The sequence below is a fragment of the Lynx rufus genome, unplaced genomic scaffold (genome assembly GCF_022079265.1).
Source record: "Lynx rufus isolate CCGP_SWC_20201006 ecotype Redwood Valley unplaced genomic scaffold, mLynRuf1.p SCAF_8, whole genome shotgun sequence".
Lineage (NCBI taxonomy): Eukaryota > Metazoa > Chordata > Mammalia > Carnivora > Felidae > Lynx > Lynx rufus.
In genome coordinates, this window is record NW_025814896.1 from 107,467,834 (window position 1) to 107,488,720 (window position 20,887).

The following is a 20,887-nucleotide window of genomic DNA, read 5'->3' on the forward strand; positions in this document are numbered from 1 at the left end:
GTTTTGCATTTTGTTTAAAGCGTTTTTCAGCTCCTCCTGACTGTTCCTTAGTCCCTTGATCTCTGTAGCAAGAGATTCTGTGCTGTCCTCTATACTGTTTTCAAGCCCAGCGATTAATTTTATGACTATTATTCTAAATTCACTTTCTGTTATATTATTTAAATCCTTTTTGATCAGTTCATTGGCTGTTGTTATTTCCTGGAGATTCTTTTGAGGGGAATTCTTCCATTTGGTCATTTTGGATAGTCCCTGGAGTGGTGAAGACCTGCAGGGCACTTCCCCTGTGCTGTGGTGTATAACTGGAGGTGGTGGGCGGAGTTGCAGTGAGACCTGACGTCTGCCCTCAGCCCACCGCTGGGGCCACAGTCAGACTGGTGTGTGCCTTCTCTTCCCCTCTCCTAGGGGCGGGATTCACTGTGGGGTGGTGTGACCCATCTGGGCTACTTGCACAGTGCCAGGCTTGTGGTGCTGGGGATCTGGCGTATTAGCTGGGGTGGGTAGGCAAGGTGCACGGGGGCAGGAGGGCAGGCTTAGCTCGCTTCTCCTTAGGTGATCTACTTCTGGATGGGCTCTGCGGCACTGGGAGGGAGTCAGACCTGCTGCCGGAGGGGTGGCTCAGCAGAAGCACAGCGTTGGGTGTTTGCACAGAGCAAGCAAGTGCCCTGGCAGGGACCGGTTCCCTTTGGGATTTTGGCTGGCAGATGGGCGAGGGAGATGGCGCTGGCGAGCGCCTTTGTTCCCCGCCAAACTGAGCTCTGTAGTCCGGGGGCTCAGCAACTCTCCCTCCTTTTGTCCTCCAGCCTTCCCGCTTTCCGAGCAGAGCTGTTAACTTATGACCTCCCAGATGCTAAGTCCTGCTTGCTGTCGGAACACACTCCTTCTGGCCCCTCCGCTTTTGCAAGCCAGACACGGGGGCTCTGCTTGGCTGGCGGGCCGCCCCTCCGCCCCGGCTCCCTCCCGCCAGTCCGTGGAGCGCGCACCACCTCGCAGCCCTTCCTACCCTCTTCCGTGGGCCTCTCGTCTGCACTGGGCTCCGGAGACTTCGTTCTGCTAGTTTCTGGTGGTTTTCTGGGTTAGTTAGGCAGGTGTAGGTGGAATCTAAGTGATCAGCAGGATGCGCGGTGAGCCCAGCGTCCTCCTACTCCACCATCTTCCTAAATGTATATTTCTAAGTAAAAGCCAATGTGAAAGGCTACACACTTTATGATTCCAGCTATATGACATTCTAGAATAGTCAAAACTATGGAAAAAGCCTAAAGGTCAGTCATTGGTTCCCAGGGACTACAGGAAGGAAGGATAAATATGTAGAACACAGTGGATTTTTAGGGCAAGGAAGCTATTCTGTTTGATACTATAGTGGTGGATACATATCATTATATGTTTGTCAAAAATTATAGAATGTTCAACCCCACCTGTGAATCCTAATGTAGGCTATGGACTTTTGTGATAATGATGTAGCAATAGTAGGTTGATGATGGAAAAGCTACGCATATATGGAGTTAAAGGACATATGGAAATTGTACTTTGTATTCAATTTTGTTGTGAACCTAAAACTGCTCTAACAATAAAGTCTATTTTTTAAAAAATAGGTAGACAAACATAAGAAAAAGGGAAAAGACAACAACAGATATATGAGACACTTAGAAGTTACTGCAGTCAAAATAAAATGATAAATAAGTAAAAACTACGGAGAAGGCAAGAAAGAGCTGAATCTTAATGTTTCAGTGGGAGAAGCCAATAATAATGAAGCCAGTTTCGTCACAGAACATCGAAAATGTTGAGCAATTACAGATACACAGTATCTTAAGATTTGGAAATGATCTTGAAAACAAAAATCCTGGTTGAAAGATTTTATAAGTAGAAGTCAGATTTTTCATTATCAACCATGCACAAAGAAAAGAAAAAAAAAAAAAGCACCTAAAACTATGGACCAATATTCCTCATGAATATAGATGTAAAATCCTTAAAAAATATTAGCAAACAGAACTTAGCAATATGTAGAAAAGATTATACTGTATGGCCAAGTGGAATTTGTCTCAGGAATATAAGGCTGTTCAATATTTGAAAATCAATGAATATAATTCACTGTATTAACAGACTAAAGGAGAAAAGTCACACGATCATATCAGTTGATGGAGGAAAATCATTTGGTAAATTCAACACACATTAATAACAATAAGAAAAATAAGATGAGGGGCACTTCCTCAACTTGATAATGAGCAGGTACAAAATACTCTATAACTAACATTACACTTATTAGTGAAAGACTGAATGCTTTTCTTCCTAAGATCAGAAACAAAGCAAAGATGTCCACTCTTACCACTCTTATTCAAAATATTGCTGGAAGTTTGAGCCAGTGCAATAAAGCAAGAATAGGAAATAGAGGGGCGCCTGGGTGGCGCAGTCGGTTAAGCGTCCGACTTCAGCCAGGTCACGATCTCGCGGTCCGTGAGTTCGAGCCCCGCGTCGGGCTCTGGGCTGATGGCTCGGAGCCTGGAGCCTGTTTCCGATTCTGTGTCTCCCTCTCTCTCTGCCCCTCCCCCATTCATGCTCTGTCTCTCTCTGTCCCCCCAAAAAAAAAAAATGTTGGAAAAAAAAAGAATAGGAAATAGAAAGCATACAGACAAGAAAGGAAGAAATGAAATTACCACAATTTGCATTGGCATAGCTGTCTAAGTAGAAATTCTCAAGGAATCTACCAAAATAACTCCTAGAACTAATAAGTTCAGGTCACAGGATTCAAAAGAAACATTAAAAAGTCAATTGTATCTCTACATACTGACAGTGAACACCAAAATTAAAATCACTCACCATTTGCAATCACTCAAAAAAATGAAATACTTGTGTATACAGCTAACAAAGATATACAGAAATTGTATGTTACAAACTATACCATGCTAGTGAAAAAAATCAAAGATCTAAACAAATGAAGAGATATATCATATCCATTGATTGGAAAACACAGCATAATAAGGATGTCAATTCTTCTCAAGCTGATATGTAGACATATAACAAAATTCATATCAAATTTCCACCAAGATTTTTATAAATATACAAAAAACTTTTCTAAAATCTTTCCACTAAAAAGGGAATTACAAATTTCCCTGATGAAAATGGATGCAAAAATTCTTGACAAGATAGTGTCAAATTGAATCCATCAATATATGAAAAGAATTATTCACCACAATCAAGTGGAATGTATTTCTGGGCTTCAGAGCTGGTTCAATATCCACAAATCAATCAACGTGATACATCACATTAATAAAAGAAAGGATAAGAACCCCATGATCCTCTCAATAGATGCAGAAAAAGCATTTGACAAAATAAAGCATCCTTTCTTGATAAAAACCCTCAAGAATGTAGGGATAGATGGAACATACCTCAACATCAGAAAGGCCGTATATGTAAAACCTATAGCTAATATCATCCCCAATGGGGAAAACTTGAGAGCTTTCCCCCTAAGGTCAGGAACACGACAGGGATGTCCCCTCTCACCACTGTTGTTTGGCATAGTACTGGAAGTCCTGGCCTCAGAAATCAGACAACAAAAAGAAATAAAAGGCATCCAAATCAGGAAGAAGTCAATCTTTCACTCTTCACAGATAACATGATACTATGTGGAAAACCCAAAGACTCCACCAAAAAACTTTTAGAACTGATACATGAATTTAGCAAAGTCACAGGATATAATAATCAGTGTACAGAAATCAAATGCATTTCTATACACTAATAATGAAGCAGCAGAAAGAGAAATCAAGGAATTGATCCCATTTACTATTACACCACGGCCACAAAACACCTAGGAATAAACCTAACCAAGGAGGTAAAAGATCTATACACTGAAAACTATTGAAAGCTTATGAATGAAATTGATGACACAAAGAAATGGAAAAGCATTCCATGCTCATGGATTGGAAGAACAAATATTGTTAAAATGTCTATACTAACCAAAGCAATCTACACATTCGATGTAATCCCTATCATAATAAAACCAGCATTCTTCACAGAGCTAGAACAAACAATTCTACAATTTGTATAGAACCAGAAAAGACTCCAAATGGCCAAAGCCATGTTTAAAAAGAAAACCAAGCTGGAGTCATTACAATTCCAGACTTCAAACTGTATTACAACGCTGTAATCATCAAGACAGTATGGTACTGGCATAAAAGCAGACACATTGATCAATGGAACAAAAGAAAACCCAGAAATGGACTGGCAAATGTATGCGCAACTAATCTTTGACACAGAAAAACCTCCACTGCATTTGATTAGTTGCTTTAACACTGTCCCCATTGTATATGGTCTTAATGTTTTTTGCTTTCTTAAAAAAAATTTTTTTTTCAACGTTTATTTATTTTTGGGACAGAGAGAGACAGAGCATGAACGGGGGAGGGGCAGAGAGAGAGGGAGACACAGAATCAGAAACAGGCTCCAGGCTCTGAGCCATCAGCCCAGAGCCTGACGCGGGGCTCGAACTCACGGACCGCGAGATCGTGACCTGGCTGAAGTCGGACGCTTAACCGACTGCGCCACCCAGGCGCCCCTGTTTTTTGCTTTCTAATAATCAGTAATGCCTCTTCAGAATTTTCTGAGAGTTTCAAGTGTCTTGTCATTTAATAGATCTTTTAATTACCAAATACATTTTACCGTCACTTTACCAAGGAGCAGAAGAAAAACCCCAAACTTCCGGGAATTCTATCAGAATTGTACTGAATATTCATGTGTTCACATATCTTTAAATTTTTCACTTAAAGTACTTTGGTAGATTTATGGAATTGAATGTTACAGTGAAGATCCACATGAAGTCCCTCCATGTTTGTCAAGCATTTTGAAATTTTCTCCTCAGTAATTTCCTGTTCCATGTAAGATTTATTACTAGGTACATCATGTTTTTATTGTATTGTAAAAATCATTTATCTTATTGCGTTTTTAAAATTTTTGTTGCTGGCATTTTGAAATGCAAATGGATTTTGTACATTGATTTTGTATCCAGAAAATGTTAAACTCTCCAATTTGTTCTAATAATATACATACATACATACATTGATTGATTCCATGCGGTTTTTTAGGTAGACAATCATTTAACCCACAAATATCACAGTTTATTTCATACTTTCTAATTTATTATTTTATTTATGTGTTTAAAGATATATATATTTATATACCTTTCACTCATTAGTGATTTGGCTACTTCACTAATGTTGAATTGAAATGATAACAGGTACATTTCTTGGTCCTAATATTAGAACATTCGTTTCAACATTACCATATAATTTTTCTGTAAAGTTTTATAGCTTTATCAGATTAAGGAAGTTCTCTTAAATTGCAAAGCGTTCTTCTCTATTCTATTCTTTTTAGTCAGGAACTGATATTGAATTTTATCATATGGTCCTTGTGCATATATAGAAATGATCATAATACTATTCTACTTTAATGTTTAATATGATAAATATATTGGACTTCTTATGCTAATACAACATGGGTTACTTGAACAAACTAAGCATAAGTCATGCTATATTATAATTTCCTACACTGTCTTCTTGAGCTCCTTAATATTTTTTTAAAGGTACTTGTGCCTATACCTATGAGTAAAATTGCCCTATAATTTTCCATTACTACACTGTGGTTTGTTTGTTTGTTTGTTTGTTTGTTTGAATTTTGGTGTCAAGAATATGCTGGCTTCATAAAATAAACTGAGAAATATCCCGTTTCCCCACAATATTCTGAAATATAAGTGCAAGGTAGGAATTATGTGTTAAAGTGTTTCATAGAACTCATCATCAATACTGTGTGAGCATAGAGTTGTATCAGTAAATCCTTTTAAACTGTTGATCACTGTTTATACTGGATTATATTTAGACTATTCAGACTCCATATAGAGCCTCTGTAACTTCTCAGGTTAGTTTTGAAGAGTTATATGTTTTAAAATGTGTTTATTTCATAAGTATTTTAAAATTGATTCACATAAATTTATTCCATAATATGTGATATTATCTACAGCATCTATAGTTATAACCTCCCTTTCATGCTGTTGTTCATGTGTTGTTGTTTTTTTAAATCTCCTCTTGTCAGAGGTTTTTTTTTTGTTGTTTATTTTTTTGTTACTGTTTACTGTTTTTAAAGAACCAGCTAGGGGCACCTGGGTGGCTCAGGTGGTTAAGCGTCCAACTTGAGCTCAGGTCATGATCTCACAGCTCGTGAGTTCGAGCCCTGCTTCAGGCTCTGTGCTGACAGCTGGAGCCTGCTTTGGATTCTGTGTCTCCCTGTCTCTCTGTTCCTCCCCCACTCTTGTCTCTCTCTCTCTCTCAAAATTTAACATTAAAAAAAATTTAGAGAACCAGCTTATGGTTTCATTGTTCTCCCCCCAAATAAATTTTAAATAAATTCAATAAATCTTAAATTATTTTAATTTTTGCTGTGTTTCATTTTTAGGATAGATATTATTTGCTAGTAATCTTGGAATTTGAAGGATAGGTATTTAGCCCAATAAAATTTAGCTTTTTGCTTTTTTCTCATATATACATGTAGGCTGTGAATTCACATGAAATATTGCTACAGCTGCATCCTATAAGCTTGTAAATGTACTAGCTTTATAACTACACTCAGCTCTAAATATATTTTAATTCCTATGAATTATTTATAAGTGGTTTTTATTTTAATTTCCAAATGTAGTTTAAAAGTTGTAAGTATTATAGAATTGGATTGCTTAGAAACATAATTCAAATAAAGAGGAACTTTATCTAAAACTAAATTTTATCACTAGACTGATAATCACTAGCAAGAGGAAAGTCAAGGGTATATGTGAGATGAGTGAAATATTTCCTTATCTTTATTATATGGAGAAACTTAGAAATTACATATTCCACAAAGTAAAATTAAAATAAATTTAAGGGCAGTTTTGTTGATTCAATAATTGAACTTCTACATTTGCATGTACACTTAAGTTTTAAAGGTAAATAGTCCATAATGTGAAGTTTCAAAACAGTGAATACTCTGAAATCAGCAATAAAAATCTCTGACATAAACTGAAACATTGATTTCAGTGCAATAAAGTGCTTGGCTATTATAAAGCCAGTAGTCCCCCAGGATTAGAAAAGTGAATTTGCAGAATAGTGAACCAGCTGCATTTAGGGACAGAACCTTTAATGAAATCATGTGGGAGTAGTTAAAGGTATTATCTGTATGTGAAAATTGACACTCCATTACAGCAAATTAATTATTAATTAATTTACTAGAGTCAAGTTTTTGAGATAACTAAAATCTTAACATTTTCATTGAGTGGTTATATAACAGTTCACTTTTATAGAGTTTTAAATCACAACTATACATGATCATGTTAATGAAGCATGCATGTAATAATTGTTTTAGGAATAAACAAATGAAAGCCTTCACACTGTAAGACAATTCTAAGAATTAGATAAAAGATTACAAATAAGGATGCCTCCTTTTCACTCAATGATTTACTCCTGTTTTCTTTTTAACTTCTACTGTATTTGACTTAGCCAAAAGTAATTTTTTTAATATATCAAACATTTTTTAATATCTTAATTCCAAATGACCTGTCCTGTCTGTCAAGTATGGTGAATTGGGCATCAGTTCAGTTTATTTCTGCAGGTTTCATTTAGTAAATATTTTTAAGTCCTCTAATAATCCCAGAAATCTTCAGAAGCACAAAATTTAATTTGATTTTTGTTGAAAGGACAATGGCTATTTTTAGTGCCTTAAAATAAACACTCAAAAATGAACTCAAAATCAACTAAAGACTTCAGTGTAAGATCTGAAACCATGAAACTCTTAGAAGAAAACGTAGGAACAAAGCTTCTTAACATGGGTCCTGGTAATAATTTTTTGGATATGATTCTTTAAACATGATCAGTACAACAAAAAATAAACAAGTGGGACTACCAAACTAAAAAGCTTCTGAACAGCAAAAGAAACCATCAAAAAAGTGAAAAGACAACCTAGGAAATGGGAAAAAATATTTGCAAACAATTTTTGTGATAAAGGGTTAATATCCAAGATGTATAAAGAACCCATACAACTCAGTAGTGTACAAACAAATAACCTAATTCAAAATGAGCAAAGTACCTAAGTAGACATTTCTACAAAGAAGATATACAAAAGGCCAAAAGGTACATGAAAAGATGCTCAATATCACTAAAGATGCTCAACATCACTAGTCATTAGGGAACTGCAAATTAAAACCATAAGGAGATATCATCTTACACCTGTTAGAATGCCCATCATCGAAAAGATAATAAATAATAAATGCTGGCATGAATGTGGAGAAAAAAGAACCCATGTGCACTGTTGGTGGGATTGTAAATTGGTATAGCCACTACGGAAAAGAGTATGGAGCTCCTCAAAAACTTAAAAATAGAACTAACATATGCCAACAATTCCAATTTGGGGAATATATCCAAAGGAAATGAAAATACTAACTTAAAAAGATGTATTCACTCTCCATGATTGATCATAGGATCATTATTTACAATAGCCAAGACATGGAAACAGCCGAAGTGTCCATCAACAGATGAATGGATAAAGAAGTTGTGGTGTATACACACAGTGGAATATTGTTCAGCCATAAAAAATGAGGAAATCCTGCCATTTGTGACAATATGGTTGAAGCTTGAAGGCATAACGCCTAATGAAATAAATCAGAGACAGACAAATATTGTATGGTTTCACTTATGTGTAGAATCTAAAAACAAAACTCAGAATAAGAGATCAGACTTGTGATTACCAGAGGCAGAGAGTAGTGGAGAAGGAACTGGAAGAAGGTGGTCAAAGGTACAATTTATAGTTATAAGACAAATAAGTACTAGGGATGAAATGCACAACATGATGATCATAGCTAATATGCTGTATGATATATAGGGAAGTTAAGAGAGTTAATCCTAAAAGTTCTCATCACACAAGGAGAAAATTATTTTTTTTTCTTTTTATTGTATCTATATGAGAAAATGGATGTTAGCCGAACCTAGTGTGGTAATCATTTCACAATATAGGTAAATGAAACTATCACGGTGTATGCCCTGAACTTATAACAGTGATGTATGTCAATTATTTCTCAGTAGAACCAGGGGGAAAATATTTGTTAAGACGCAATACACAATGGCAGTGTTAAGAGTTCCTGTTCTGAGTTTCACTGTGGCCTTTAGGGTAAAGGTCATATCTGAGCACCCAAGGACCTCTATGGCAGGACTGTTGACAACCTCTGTAACTTCATTTTCATCCTTTTCCCCACATGGACCCTTTTCTCCCTTATTATAAAATACTCTGAACTCATAAACCGATGTTTAATGGCACTACACGTTTCCTCCTTCTGCTCTCTTCTCTGGCTTGCTCTTTCCCACTTTCTCTTGTATCCCAACAATACTGTGCGATACAGTTGAAAAATATCTGTCGCTCATCAGAATGTAAATTTCGCGAAGGCAAAAACCATGCGTTGTTCAACTCTGTCTTGACCAGAGAAAGACTGACGCCTCGCAGCTGCTCAAAAGTGTTTGTGAAATGCCCAAATGAAAGAGATGGCTTGAGGTGACTAGTATGGCTCCCTTCCAGCCTGTTTGTTTCCGCTGCCATCTCTGATAAGAAAGTTAGGATAAGAGTGGGAGGTAGAAGCCCGTTGTGTCAGTTAATATTAATGGGTATCTGAATATAACAGTCTTCCTGACACTTAAAGCAAATTGTGTATGTAAAATGGATCTGAAGCATTATTGTTTCCTGGCCACCTTACTTCTGAAATTCATGTGCACAGGGGCATGTGTTGTATTTTGAAAATCAATAACTTATAGTTGTACTTGTTGAGATTTAAATACCACAGATGCAGTCAATATCCTACTGAAGGCATCTCTTCGTATGTTGTGCAGACATGCAATGAGTCTCAGCTCTTCTGTTCTGGTATGCTTTTCTATGATGCAATCGAATATGAGGAGTTAATAATGAAACCCTCCAATAGCACTGATTAAATGAATCTTATTTGACATTTATGAAATCAAGGGAATATGTTGACAAATGCATCCAGATTGGGAAACATCATAAAAGTTAATAGAAATGACTTATAATGTAAATACCATTTATATACAGTCTCTGACTCCTGAGCAGGTGAGCTCTTGTTAACAAGGTTAAAACACACAGACAATGCAAACCACTGAATGTTTACTTGTACAGATATTTCTTGGAAACCCTTGCAGAACAACACTATGTGCTTGCTGACTCAAAGAGATGAATAACTACCCTGAAAAATTTAAACGCAGAGGGGGATTAACAGGATTGGTGGCAGTTGAGGGTTTAGGATGAGGTTGATACAGCTAGCAGTCGATGGGGCAGAAGATGGTTTGGGGGAATAGACAGCATTTCATTAACTATGAGCTGCCTTCAAAGAACTAGATGGAATCATGAAGAACATTTCAGTAGTCAGCAACATCATCACAAAAGGTAATTACAGGTGCAGGAAGAGAGTTCTAAGTACAGGATCCATTTTAATAGGAGATAGGATTTGTGGGCTACCACAGAATAGCAAGGATAGAGCATGCTTGGTCACATGACCACACATGGTGTCTGGAAAGGGGTTGTGAAGGAGCACACTCATTTTACCCATATACCTTTGCCATTCAGTACATCCCTCCCTAATGTCTCCCTAGTATGGCTTCTGACTGAAGGAGATCCTTCAGCTTTTAGGCTTTTAGGGGAGCCAACCACTTGTAAAAGTAACACACAGAAGCTGCCATTATTCCAGCACTGAAATAGCCTCTTGGTTTGGGATTATTTTACCCATCAGAAGAGGCAGGGAAGAATATTGGTTAAGGCTTTGGGATTAGCCAAACTTGGGTTAAAATAATGGACATGTTAGCTTAGCTATGTAACATGGAAATGGTTATTTAAATCTGCTACTCCTCAGTTTCCTTCACTGTGAACTTGACATAATATCAACCATCTCCTCGTCTTGTCAAGAAATACATGATGTACTGTACGTAGGTGCTTAATATAGCACTTTACCTACAAAACAAACCACTGTACTACAGATCATCTCTTTGCAACTCCATTCTGTCAATAGCTGATTAAAGATGGACAGCTGACTTAAGGGAAACCAGTACATAAGGTAGAACAAACCGTTCTTTTTCTCCAATAATTTGATTAAAGAGACATCCGCCCTGTTGTCAGTCTCTGCTGGGAGATGCGATTGAAGTGCTGTGATTGTAATGGAGCAGCAAGGGTTGTAGTCGAGTGGTCATGCCAACCATGGAGTAAGCTCCGAAAAAAAAGAATAGTCTTGAAAGAAGGAATGGGGAGACAAATTCAGCAAAAGCATAAAGAGAAGTGGACATGAGAGTGATGTCATTAATACCTAAGATACTTACAAGTTCCCCCAGCTTCTCACTTTGTAGTTCCAACCCCCTATAAAGCTTGGATATATTATATTTTTGCTCTGGGATGACTGTCAAAGAGTTTATGTTTACGAGTGTGAGCCATGTGAACTGTAGCCTCTTCTGTAATGTGAGATCAATTTGAATTGATACAGTTTGAATAGATAGAATTGCCATAGTATCTATTACTCTTCAGGATGGGAGGGATATTAACTATCTCTTTTGGCCTGAACTAGTTTAGATGTTCAAATGAGTCTTTTCCTTGTCTCCTAAATACCTCAATTAGAAGAGAAATAAAACCAGATAATGTAGAGTGACCTTTCTGCAGTTCCAGAACTGGCCAGTGCCAAAGATGGGCATTCTCTGATTCCTAGCGCAGAGTTCTTTAAACCCCGTCATCCTTTTTCCTTGATTTTTAAAAATCTGTTTGTTGGGTCACTGGTAGCCTGTCGGTTAAACATCAGATTCTTGATTTCAGCTCAGGTTATGCTCTCACGGCTTGTGAGTCCGAACCCCACATTGGGCTCTATGCTGACAGCTCAGAGCCTGCTTGGGATTCTCTCTTCCCCCCTCTCTGCCCCTCTCCTGCTCACACACACTCTCTGTCTCTCACACACACAAAAAAATAAAATAAATAAACATTAAAAAAATCTACTATTTGTTTAGCACCTCCTAAGTTTCTCTGTCTTTACATTATCTTGTGATGGCCCAACAGCAATTTCATATTAATTGATATTTCAATGTTTTAACGGAGTAAAGGAACTCTGAGAAGTTAAGTAGCTTAGGTCTCAAAAACATGAACTCTGTTTCCTCTGACTTTGAAAGTTCTTTACCTCTATAATTCTACTTCCTTCAGCCATCTCATCAGAAGTGGATGAAGAGAATGATTGTTATATCTCTGTTTAAAGAGTTGGGAGAAAGAAAAATCCCTCTAAATTTTTTCACTTTTTTTGCTTTCTCCGTCTTGACAGCCTATTGTCATCTGAAGGAATACAAACCAAATATTTCTAAAGAGAATATGCGTTCACTAGATTGTTAATTATTTGTTTTAAATTTTTTATATTTATTTATTTTGAGGGGGGGGTAGGCACAGAAAAAGAGGGAGAGAGAGAATCCCAAGCAGGCTGTGTGTTGATAGCACAGAGCCCCATGGGGAGTTCGATCTCATGAACTGTGAGATCATGACCTTGGTGGAAGTCAAGTCTGAGGACCGACTGAGCCACCCAGGTGCCCTGATCCCAGCATTTAAGTAGCACATTGTGTTTGTGATCTAGAAGGAACCCATCTCAGTGGAGGCCAGCAGCAAGGACTTGTGTGGAAGCTATATTATCTGAAGGATTTTTGTTGACAACATTCTTAGGGGCTACAGAAGTTGGCAAATGCTCATCAGCATACAGCAACAAAAGGAATACTTCATCATACACCAAATATTGCCGCCTGCACTGAGGCTAAGCAGTCAGAAGCATGAATTCATTAGTCAGTGCCATAAAGCAAGAAGGGTCCCATCAATTTCCAGTTGGTTGTTAGAGACAGAGTTCCCTCCAAAAGAAAAAAGTAGGCCCCAGAGAGCCTTAGTGTATAGCTTTCAAGAAATCTATACCGCAAGTAATTACTATTGGGGAAAGCACAGTGCTCTATATTGTTTTCCAGTGTTACAATTTTGCAAATGGTGCTGCAATTTGATGTAGCATTGAGTTAAAAACATCACTCTAGGGTGCCTGGGTGGCTCAGTTCGTCGAGCATCTGACTTCAGCTCATGTTATATCTCACAGTTTGTGGGTTCCAGCCCCACATCAGGCTTTGCACTGACAGCACAGAGCTGCCTTTGGATTCTCTGTCTCCCTCTTTCTCTGCCCCCCCCAAACGTAAATAAACATTAAAACCATTCAAAAAGTAAAAGCACTGTTCTAAATATTCTGAAATGCTAAATTTTTCCAGGTGGCTTACTCTTTCTGAGAGAACTAAAGCACTCAGCAGCATCCCGGCCTCTGTCAGCTCTCCTACCTTTGCTCCAAATACTGGGCTCAAGTAGAAACCAAACAAATCTATACTAGGACATTTGAGTTTTCTGAGATGTTGTCACCAAAGGGGGCACTTGAAGGGCTAAAATTTGGCCTGGTGGATCCATGTGTATGTCAATGATGACAAATAAACAGAATTGAATTTCTAAATCTCAAACAATGCAAATATAGGGGGCTCAGCCAATGGGAACATTTCTAGAATTCTTTGTTGAGATCAGTAACTCTGTGACATGTATTTGCTGGTCACATCAGGAATTAGATAAGAATATCACTTACATCTGAGGTGAGGTCCATCACATTTGTTAATTTTAGATGCTGGGAACATTCTTCATGAGAAATGGCCACTATTAAAATTCAGACAATTCTTGCCACAGGTCAGAGGTAAAACAATACTATGTCTTTCATTTAAAAGAAGTTGTAAAACACTGGTTATGGCCATGCTTCTGAAACTTACAACATTCATAGACAAGTTAATGCTTTTATTTTTTTTTCAGAATAGCCACAGACCATTGACTTTTGCTAATATTTTTAAAAGATGATAACAATATTTCTAAAAATAGTAAAGTTTATCACGTTGAAGAAAGAGATGATTTTACTATATCTTCACCAAGGAATCTGTGTCTAGCTTTTTAATAGATAATTTGAGGTATAGTTCACACTTCAGTTAACTTTTCTTCTTATACTTCACTTCTAAATTATAGTGTCCTAAACTAACAATGATAGATCATTATTGAGAAAAAACATCCAGGAAAAATTACAAGTTTATTTTCCAGAAGTGAAAGACATAAGTTTTTGTATAGAAAGGACCAACCAAGGACTAGAACAATCAGGATAATAAATGATGATACACACACACACACACACACACACACACACGCACACACACACACTCATTATATTTTTCAGTATCAGGAATAATGGAGCAATTGTCTGAAGGTTTTGAAAAAAATAGTACCAAATCTACAATATTATTCACAACCGAACTGTCCATTAAATATCAGGATGAAATGAACACTTTATGAGATTCACAGGTGGTTTTTTAATGTACCTTGCATGAACTCATTTTTAGCAGTCTATCAGAGGTTATACTCCACTAAAACGATGAGGAAATGTCAAAAAAGGGAGAGATGGGGTCCAAGAAATAGGAGATCCTGTGAAAGAGAGAAAAGAAAGGAATACTCATGGTGATAGTGAAGAGAAGTTCCAGAATGATAGCTCAGCATTGGGCCTAGAGAACATTTAGTACAGATTAGAAGATAGAAGACTCCAGAAAGTATGATTCTAATGTATTTTCTTGGTAACAGCTTTATTGATGTATAATTCACATACCATACAATTCACATTAAGCCCACTAAATATTAAACTCACTAGGGGTGCCTGGGTGGCTCAGTCGGTTAAGTGTCTGACTTCGGCTCAGGTCATGATCTCGCGGTTTGTGAGTTTGAGCCCCCGTCAGGCTCTGTGCTAACAGCTCAGAGCCTGGAGCCTGCTTCAGATTCTGTGTCTCCCCCTGTCTCCGCCCCTCCCATACTCATGCTCTGTCTCTCTCGCTCTCTCAATAATAAATAAAGATTAAAAAAAAATAAATGAATAAATAAATAAACTCACTGGATTTGTTTGTATTCATAGATTTACACAACCATCACCAGAAGTAATTTTAGAACATTTCCAGCTCCCCAAAAGAAACTCATCAGCTACCACCCCTCAATTTTTTACACCCATCTTAATCCTAGGCAGCTAAGAATCTATTTTATGTCTCCACAGATGTGCCTATTCCAACCATTTTGTTTGTTTGTTTGTTTGTTTGTTTGTTTAGAACAAGTGGGGGAGAGGGGCAGAGGGAGAGAGAATCTTAAGCAGATTCCATGATGTGAGTTTCCATCCCACAACGCTGGGATCGCTGGGATCCTGACCTGAGCTGAAACCAAGAGTTGGAAGCCCAACAGACTGAGCCACCCAGGCGTCCCTATTCCAAATATTTTAGATAGGCTAAATCATAAAATATGTTACCTTTTGTGGTTAGTGTCTTTTACTCAGCATGGTTTTAAGGTTAATCCATGCCATAGCATATATCATAATTTCATTTTTTTATGGCTGAAAAATATTCCATTGTATGGATATATACCACATTTTGTTTATATATTAGTCAGTTGATGGAAATTTAGATTGTTTCCAGCCTTTGGCTATTATTAATGCTGCTGTAAACATTTCTGTACAGAATGTTGTGTCCATATCTTTTCATTTCTCTTGGGTATAAACCTAGGGGTGGAACTGCTGGATCCAATGGTCACTCTCTATGACTAACGTTTTGGGAACTACAAGTCTACTTTCCAGTGTGCTTGCACCATTCTACATTCTCACAAGTAGTACATGAGGATTCCAATTTTCCCACATCCTCATCAACATTTGTTATTATCTTTTTTTTTTTTTTTTTATCGTAGCCATCCTAGAGAGTGTGAAGTGGTATCTTAGTGTGGTTTAAATTTGCACCTCCCTGCTGACTACTGATATTGAGCATCTTTTCATATATTTATGTCAATTTATGTATCTTCTTTGGGAAACGGTCTAATCTTATCCTTTGCCCATTAAAAAAAATGTATTATTTGTCTTTTTTTATTAAGTTGTGTGAGATTTTATATTCTAGAAACAAGTCCTTTATCAGATATGTGATCTGCAAATATTTTCTCCCGTTCATTGGGGTGATTTTCTATCTTCTTGACAGTGTCCTTTTGAAGTACAAAACTTTTTAAGTTTAGTGAAGTCCCACTTACCTGTTTATCTTTCGTCACTTACATTTTTGGTGTCATATTTAAGGAATCATTGTCACATTTAAGGTCATGAAGACTTACCCCTGTTTTTATCTAAGAATTTTATAGTTTTATCTTTCACATGCAGGTTTTTGATCCAGTTTGAGTTCATTTTTTATATTGTATTCTTATGCTTCTTAATATATTAAAACACAATTGGCGCACTGTCAAAGAGTTTGGAAATTAATTATTGATCTCTGCATAGGAAATGAAGATAACCAAAAAGGAGAACATTATAACTAGAATAGAAAAATAAATTCATTTAAAAGTTGCACAACAAGGAAGTTAATATACATTTTGGTTGTGAAATCTAGTTAGTTTTAATAATTTAAGCCCTGAATATTTAAACAAAAAGAATAAAATAACTCTGTTAGGAAGCAGGGGAAGGAAAAAAGTGAGGGTATTATAGAACAGCTAAATTCTCATCTTCTGATTAGGACAGTCTGGGTTTAATACCTAAAATTGGAAAAATAGTCAAGAAAAAGGATTATAAGCATGTTACTTACAGAATGAAAACCAATTCTATCTATCCAAAGGACTAAAGGTTATTACCTCGTTGGGATCTGAATCTTGTTGGTGGTAAGGTAGTGTGACAGAAGACTTGTGTTTTGCACTGCAAATTCTGTTGTTTGATTTTTACTATGTATTGTTGAATTGAACACAACTTTTGTTGACTGAAAAATAAATTTAATGCAACAGTTTGACAGAGATAAACCTCAGTGTCAGTGTAGAGGCTTTCTTGGAAGTATCTTATAACATTGTGACGGAGAGTTGTTCTATGTATGTTTATATGAAATGTGCACCAAGATATAATAGAGCAATTACTAAGAAAAGGTGATACTAGGTGAATAATTCTACATTTGAAAGCTGGAGAGCACAGTATTTTAATTTGGGAAGTAGTGTCAAATTGTTTCCAAGTCCATTCTTTGTTTGCCATTTGGCTTTGCAAAATACGTCAACTCTGATGCTACATTTACATGTGGGTTTTAAGTTTGCCCTGGATATGTTGTTGTTTCTTTCTCTGATGAACGAAGACAAAGATCAAATATTAAAAAGGAATCGAGTTCACAAACTTTGCTGTCTTCACTAGTATTTAATCATAAGAAGGCATAATGTTCCATCCTCAACATTTAAAATCTTGATATTTCAAACCTGAAGTAATAAGCTTGAGCTTTGCAAAATATATTGCAAAATATGTCAGGTCTTTGAAATGGTTTTCACGGACAGTGTCAGGGTTATGTAGATACGTTTTGATGCTGTCATCATTTCAAAGGGCAAAGGTAAATAAAGTCTCTTCCTTTTAGTGGCCGGCATAGAAATTTGTCTTGCATTCTGTATCTTACTGCTCCTGCAACAAATCAGCACAAATTTAGTGGCTTAAAAAAACACATATGTATTGCCTTACAGTTCTGAGGTCAGAAGTCTGAAAAGAGTCTTATGGAACCAATATCCAAGTATCTTGACTGGAACACATTCCTTCTGAAAGTTCTAGAGAAGAATCCATTCCTTGCCATTTCCAGCTTCAAGAGTCTATCTGCCTTCCTTGGCTCATGGTGCCCTCCAGCAATGTCATTCTCTGATCTCTGCTTTCATTGCCACTTCTCTTTCACCCTCATCCCTCCTTCTTCTAAGGAACCTCATGATTTCATTGGACCCAGCTGGGTAATCTTTCTCCCTCAAGCTCCTTAAACTCACATCTGCAAAATCCCTTTTGTCACGTAAGGAAACACACAAGTTCCAAGGATTAAGACACAAACATCTTGGGGACCATTAGCATCCACACATTCATTGTATGTTTCTTTGCCGAAAACACGGAATGCATATTTACACAGTGGCTCAACTTTGATCATGCTTACTATTTTCACTATTTTTAAGTTAATCATGGGCTACAAACTATTGTCTGTGAATAAAGCAATGTGTGAATTAGCATGTAAAGTGTCACCTCTCTTAATTGTGTATAATTTCCCTCCCTTGCTGTGCATAATGGAATATAAATGAAGCTCCCAACGGTTTTCCACTCCCATTAACTAAGTGATATTCTTAGGTGGAATGAAGATTTTCCTAATAGCAAGAATAAAGTGCCATTGAGTACTTTTATGCCATAGATGTACCACACATATGTTATTACTTGATTCAGGCTCTGCATATCAGTGGTTCATATAAATAGGAAACAAATTATCTGCTGGTATACAATATATGCTCTTTCACATGGCGTGCTATTGCCATTGATTTCATATAACTATACAAAAAGTCATTTGGGGGTGCCTGGGTGACTCAGTTGAGCATCTAACCCTTGATCTCAGGGTTGTGAGTTCAAGCCCCACATTGGGCTCTACACTGGGTGTGAAGCCTACTTAGGAAAATAAAAGTCACTTGATAGTGGAGTCATGTGATCCTCCTTTTCTTCTAAGCATAATATCTGTCGTTGTCTTTGCATCTAACTCTTAGGCTTCTCACTGTAGTGTGCCCATAGCTCTTTTTCTTTCCTAAGCAAAGGTAAATTTGAATGCTCTCTTTGCAGTTGTAGCCACTTCTTATTAGCCTTCAGCAATCAAGTTAATACATTTTGTACTGGAGGGCATTGTTGTGTACTTCTAAAATAAAAATTCAATTGATTTACCAGAGAGGTCACCATATTTTGTTCAAACATGATGGCAGTACATCATTGATTTCATGTAGTCTGTCTTTGATAATGTTTCATCAGAGGACCTTCACTTGGGACCAACATTGAATGCAAAGCCAGTACAGTACAGCTCAGCATCCACTATTTTTCAAGTACTTGCTATTTAATCTTGGTATTTTTATGACCTTGGTCCTAAATCACCCCACTGCCAGATTTGCTTATTTCCCCATGTACAGATCTAAATTATGTATCTGTCTAATGCTTGTGCTTACTCTTTAACTACATGTTATCATTTCAAGTTGACCTTCTAAATCACAACTATCATCAGTATTTTACATATCACTCTTAACAGCTTTCTCCATATGTGTAATTGAGGGATATTGTAAACTACAGAAATAACAATGAAAAAAGTAAGTTAGACAGCTGTAAATAAAAACATGCAAAAGAAATAAAACTAGGTGCATCAAGATAATGTCTACCCTATAAATTAAATGTTACTAGAAGATGAATTAGCCTATGAAACTCCAGAAATAGATGAGCAATTTTAAGAATGCGGAGGCTATTAAGAATCTTCTGAAGATAATATTAATTTACAGTTCAAATTTGAAAAATGGTCATAAATATAACTCTTCTGCAAGGCTGCTGAGTGCCAAGAATCACAGGATAGACTGATGGAATCATTGTAGCCCAATGTCCTCTTTGACAATGGTTGGATGGTAGAATTCCTCTATCAGTGTTTCAATTTTCATAGTAAATACAGTGGCCAAGATGGAGCCTATGAAATCATACAAAAGTTCTTAGGTATCTCACAATTTGGAATCCCTCAAGTACTCCCTTGATGCTGGCAAATATTAGTGGTCAGCCCATTAATTCAGGGACTTTACAGGTCTCTCTGTGTATATTTGCTAAAAATACATGGGTATTAGTCAAAAATGCTTTATTCATAGACTATTTAAAACAATTTAGTAGGCTCCCAGAAGCTATTTTCTATTTGACTTCCAACTAATTAGAATATAAAGCATTTTCCAGAATATATTTTATTTTATTTTTATTTTTTATCTAAATTCCAGTTAGCTAACGTATGGTGTAATATTAGTTTCAAGTGTACAATCTGGTGATTCAGCATGTCCTTACAACACCTGGTGCTCATTACAAGTGCACTCTAATTCCCATCACCTATTTCACCCATCCCCCCACCCAGTGCTCTGGTAAACATCAGTTTGTTCTCTATAGTTAAGAGTCTGTTTCTCGGTTTGCCTCTCTCTCTTTCCCTATGCTCTTTTGTTTCATTTCGTAAATTCCACATATTTGTCGTTCTCTGACTGACTTACTTCACTCAGCATTATATTTCACTTAGCGTAAAAATACCAAGGTTTCATTCATTTTTTATGACTAATATTCCATTGTGTGTGTATATATACACGTATATATATGTGTATATATATCACCTCTTCTCTACCCATTCATCAGTTGACGAACATTTGGGCTGTTTCCATAGTTTGGCTGTTGTAGATAATGCTGCTATAACATCAGAGTGCATGTATCCCTTTGAATTAGTATTTTTGTTTTCTTTGGGTAAATACCTAGTAGCGCAATTGCTAGAACTTTGGGTAGTTCTAGTTTTAACTTTTTGAGGAACCTTCATACTGTTCTCCAGAGTGGCTCTACCAGTTTGCATTCCTGCCAACAGTGCAGGTGGGTTCCCTTTTCTCCACATCCTCACCAACACCTGTTGTTTCTTGTGTTGTTGATTTTAGCCATCTGACAAGTGTGATGTGCTATTTTCATTGCAATTTTTATTTGTATTTCCCTGATGATCAGTGATGTTGAGCATCTTTTCATGTGTCTGTTGACCATCTCTGTGTCTTCTTTGGAAAAATGTCTATGACTTCTGCCCATTTTAAAATTTTTTTTTTCAACGTTTATTTATTTTTGGGACAGAGAGAGACAGAGCATGAACGGGGGAGGGGCAGAGAGAGAAGGAGACACAGAATCGGAAACAGGCTCCAGGCTCTGAGCCATCAGCCCAGAGCCTGACGCGGGGCTCGAACTCACAGACCGCGA